The 5,293-nt window shown below is 52.2% G+C and overlaps 1 pseudogene; it reads left to right on the top strand.

Moving 5' to 3' along the window:
• Nucleotides 1–1,326: 1,326 nt before the first annotated feature.
• On the top strand, nt 1,327–4,545 carry LOC103725689 (annotated as a pseudogene).
• Nucleotides 4,546–5,293: the final 748 nt, after the last annotated feature.

Genomic DNA, 5,293 nt, shown 5'->3' with positions numbered 1-5,293 from the left:
CGTCTTCTAAAACGGGCAAGGGCAGGGCCTGGAGAGATGACTCAGTGGTTAAGAGCACTGACCGCTCTTGCAGAGCCCCTGGGTTCGATTCCCAGAATCCACATGGCAGCTAACAACCATCTATAACTCCAGTTTCAGGGGATCTGACTCCCTCTTCCAGTCTCCTCAGGCATTGTACAACATTGCTGCACTTACACACATGCAGGCAATACACTCATACACATAAAAAATAATAAAATATTTAAAAATAAAATGGGCAAAGGGCATGAACAGGCAATTAGTTCTAAAGAGGCTAGTGCAGGGGCTGGAGAGATGGCTGGGTGGGTAAGAGCACTTGTTTTACAAGCATGAGGACCTGAGTTCAGATCTCAGCACCCATGTAAAAAGCTTCATACCTGTAACCTTAGCACTGTGGGGGACAGAGACAGGACTGCTAGGGCTTGTTGGCTAACAGCCCAGGCCCAGATTCAGTGAGAACCTGTCTCAAGCCGGGTGTGGTGGCGCACACCTTTAGTCCCAACACTTGGGAGGCAGAGGCAGGTGGATCTCTGTGAGTTCGAGGCCAGCCTGGTCTACATAGCGAGTTCCAGAACAGCTGGGGCTACAAGAAGATCCTGTCTCAAAATGAAAAAAAAGAGAGAGAGAGAATAAGGTACAGAGTGATAGGGCAGGAGACCAACATCCTTCTCTGGCCTCTACCCAAGCACACACATGGACACAGGTGCATATACACTGTATACATATACTGCCCCACATAAATACACATGTATGAAAAATAAGATTAAAAAGGAGAAGAGAGAGAAGCAAGCTAAAAGCTCTGTCAGTATGGAGTATGTTGGGCCTGGTCTTAGAGTGGTCAAAATAAATCATGCCCTTTAGTCACGTGGGACCACACAATGAGCCTCTCCATTTACATACATGGAAAAAGTTCCGAGAGAATAACAGTAATAACTTGCCTACAGTTGCCTGACACTGAATCTGTGCTATGAACACACATGTTACAGTCAATGCCCAGTGCTGGAGCTCAAACCTAGGGCTTTGTGCACAACACTTTACCAATTGAGCTATATACCCCAACCCTGTTTTTTGTTTATTTATTTTAATTGCTGAGACATAGTCTTAGGTAGCTCAGGCTGGCCTCAAGATCTATATGTAGTGGAAGATGACTATGAACTTCTGATCTTCCTACCTTTGTCTCTCAAGTACTGGGTTCACAGGCATGTGCCACTACACCAGGCTACTCAGATCGTTTTGAACAAACAGACCAACTAAATTATTTATTTCTCCAAGGTCCTTCTGATCACAGGAAACCAGGCTGGGGCACAGATGGAGGAACAAGGTGAGGGGGTGTTGTAGACTCCAGCTCAGGAGGCAGAACCTGGAGGAGGAAGGCTATGAGTCAAGGCCTGCACGTCAAGCCCCACCTTTAGCCTTGACTCCAAGTTCAGCTGGGCTGCAGCTGCTGTCCTCCCAGGCTCCCATGGAAGCCCTGCCGTGGCACATCTTGCCCACTCAGGCACATGCCCATGGAAAGGATTATTCCCCGAAGGTCTCAGATAACAGCCCTCAGCCAGAGATATAATAGAGGGCCTCTCCTCCACCCTCAACACACACATACAAACACTACACCTCTGTGACTGCGCCATGGCCTGTCTCACCTGCTAGTCCCCCTCGGCTACTGCCTTTGGTAGGCACCAAGCCTGGCCAAGGCAGGAAGTTTGGGCCCCTTTGCCTGCAATTCTCCCAGTTCAGTGTTGGGAGCCCAAGCAAGTCACTAGTCCCTTCTGAGTCTCACCAGTGCCATGTTTACAATGGGGAGACTGCTCCGGTCCACACGCTCCATCTCAGTACCAGAATCTCGTCAGAACTTGGCGGCTGGGGAACCCTACTGTTCCCCATGCCAAGCCAGCCTGAGACCCCAAAGAGGAGGAGGAGGAGGACGCAGATGTTCCTAGGGCTGGCTCCAGGCCTTATCTCCTGTGCAGGGGAAGGCAAGTCTAGAGGGACAGAAGATTCTCTTAGCTGTCAGGGATGAGGGCATTGGTGGCTTGGCCACTTTGAAACCTTGACTCTTGACCCTTTTAAACCCAAGACTCAAGAACTCAAGAACAGAACAAGCACTTTGCCTGCTGATCCATCATACATCTTCACATCAACTCTTGGAGGTATGGGATCCTTAAGTTCGTTTTTTTTTTTTTTAACAAAAAAAACAAAACAAAACAGGACTCTCTGCAGCTCTGTAGAGAGCTAGTCTGGAATTTACCATGTAGCCCAGGCTGGACTTAATCTCAGAGAGAACTGCCTGCCTCTGCCTCCCATGCGCTGGGGCTAAAGGCATGCGCCACCACACCTGGCTTGTCCTTAGGTTCTTAATGAGTAAACTGAGACTGAGCTGAGTGGTTGTACAACAGTACAGCAGTGAGACTATGGTTCAAACCCACAGAGTTCAGTCTCTGAGCCCAGTACCAGACCTGGACCTGCCTCCCACCTCCCACTCGACCTGTTTGGCTCGCCAGGGCTGAGGAGCTTGTGGAAGTTTGAGTCTTCTGTGTCCTCATATCCAGCACATATCACATTGAATTGCCCCCACTAGGTGGGAGATTTCTCAGGGAAGGAAAGAGGGAGTCAGATTGAGCCCCAAAAGCTGGGGATGAGAATAGGCAAGACCTGAGGGGTCCTAAGTCAACCTTGGATTCTCCCCTCCCCTTTCTCTCTCCCCCCACCCCCAGGCTGGGGTGTTCCTGCCATCCACCCAGTGCTGGCTGGTCTGTCCAGGTTCATCAGTGGGGAGGACGCTGTCCCTGGCTTGGCTCCTGGCCCTGGCAGCTGTCTCTGCAGTTGAGAGGTGGATTCTGGGAACATAAGGGGGAACTCTGGGATGTTGTCCAGGCTGGGTGTGCTGCCCAGGTGGGAGTTGCTGACTGTCCCCTCTTCCCCAGGATAACACTGGCTTCCACTTCTGCAGGGGCTCCCTCATCAATGAGGACTGGGTGGTCACTGCTCCCCACTGTGAGATCACATAAGCCCTGGGCTGCCCTGGGGCTCCATTTGAGGTCGGGGAGGGAAGCTAGTCCATTCTTCATCGTCACTCCATGTGTCTCAATGTCTAGGGCATCTGATGTGGTGGTGGCTGGGGAGTTTGACCAGCACTCGGACAATGAGAACGTCCAGGTCTTAAAGATCACAAAGGTACAAGGCTGCTGATTGGGTCTGGGCTCAGCCAGGGTCTGGGGAGCCATCACAAGAAGGAGCAGGAAGGCCCTGGCTACTAAAGGACAGGAGGACAAGGGCTAGGGCTGGCCTCAGAATTCTCTTTCTAGACTCCTGTTCTGATTGGACCACCAGGAAAGGAGCTTGTGACCTGGAACCCCACAGAACCTGGCTACTCCCAGGGGCTCAGCTGGGGATCTGGTCCTTACTTGCAGGTTTTCCAGAACCCCACATTCAACTTGAACATTCTCTGAAAAGACATTGCCCTGCTGAAGCTGGCCATGCCTGCTCTCTTCTCTGAGACAGTGTCTGCTGTCTGCCTGCCCAGTAATCATGACATATTCCCTGCTGAGACGCTGTGTGCCACTACAGGCTGGGGCAAGACAGGCTCTACCAGTGAGTAGTTGGCCTGGTGGATAGATGGGAGGCAGGTGCTGCCAGGTCAGACATGACCGTTCAGTGCTAACTACTCACCTGTGCCTAAACACAGACACTTCGGCCAGAAGTCCACTGTCCACTGCCTCCTATAAGGAGGTCTGGGCAACATTATCACAGATGAGATCATCTGTGCTGGGGCCAGTGGCACCACCTCCTGCTTGATAAAGCCTCCTGCACTCTTTCCACACCCTGTCCCCTCCCACCCTGCAGGGGAATTAGGCAAAAGCCCAAAGCTATGTCTTGGGCATTAAAAGAAATGGAACTATCAAGTAGGCCTTTCTGTAGAGCCTTCCCAGCATTCCTGGACATGCCTGCCCACATAGTGGAGGAGGCAGGGTCCCCCTGGACCATCAATAACCTTAACAGAGAGGACATGGCAGGGGCTCCAGTCTCAGAGCTACCATGATACAAAAGTCCACTGAAGTCAATGTGAATGGTATCTCCTGAGTTGTGCAGGGTGTAGCCTAGACGGAAACAGCAGGCCAGGAGACAATGGAAAATACTCAGCTCTTCCTTTCAGAGGTCAGTCCCTCCCTGGTCCTTTCAATCAAACTATGAGACCTCACCCTGGAGGTGGCCCTGACTTCCAGGGTCATAAACCACACAGGAGCTACTAAAATTTTCCCAATTCACCCAGTAATTATGTGCTGAGTGCCCACTGGTGTCAGGCCTTGGCCTGGGCTCTAGAGCCATGTCCAGAGGTCAGGATGCCTGGGTGGCCAGATCAAACCCCTTCTCCTGCAGCGTGACTCTGGTGGCCCCCTGGTATGTCAGAAGGATGAAGCCTGGACTCTGGTGGGCACTGTGTTCTGGGGCAGTAGTAACTCCATTTCTGCTATGTACGTAGGAATCACTGAGCTCATGCCCTGGCTGTGGCAGATTTTGGGAGCCAACTGAGCCCACTGGCTCTGCTCCCCATGAAGCCTTAATAAAACAGAGTGTAAGTCAGTGCTTTCTGACTCCTGTTTAGGGCCTCCAAGGCCTCATTTGTCTCCGGAACTTGGGCCTTCACTGGGTTGGACTGGACTGGATCCAGGTCAGGCTGTATAGGGGGTCTCTGGGAGGGTCTGTTTTTAGACCCCCTTCCCTCCCATTTAGGCTTGGCCTCCTCAGAGGTTAGCAAGGAAGGGCATAGGCAGGTGAAAAAGGGCCGTAACAGGGAGGGTGGGATCTGAGGAAGTAGAGCCCAGGTCAGCCTGGCTTCCTAGCCCAAGGCATTGTTACCTTCAGTGTGCTCAGGGGTCCTGGCTTTGAGAGGAGGATCCCAGGAAACTAGCCTACTCAGACCCTGGGCCCTTCTCTTTCCCAAGCCAAATAGGAGGCGCTGGCTTTATCAGCCCAAGGACTCCTGATAAGGGACGCAGGCTGTGACTGGAGGACTCAAAGAGGCCCCCCAGGTGGAGCTCACACACACATACACACACACACACACACACACACACACACGGTGACCTTCCTCTGGGCTTCAGTGAGTAGAGGCCCAGGCAGTCGGGAAGCCCAGGTTTCCCCTATCTGTTCTGGCCCAAATGCTCAGAAGCGGAGAACAGAGAAGGAGTGGGAGTAAGTTCCTGTCTCTTGCAGAACCCCACCCTATTATGATGGAACACCCTTTCATCCTCCTCCTCACCCCCATCTGGCCACCCTG

The sequence above is a fragment of the Nannospalax galili genome, unplaced genomic scaffold, assembly GCF_000622305.1.
Source record: "Nannospalax galili isolate Female #2095 unplaced genomic scaffold, S.galili_v1.0 scaffold568, whole genome shotgun sequence".
Lineage (NCBI taxonomy): Eukaryota > Metazoa > Chordata > Mammalia > Rodentia > Spalacidae > Nannospalax > Nannospalax galili.
The sequence above is the reverse complement of the archived record's forward strand: the minus strand, read 5'-3'. Positions and strand labels throughout refer to the sequence as shown.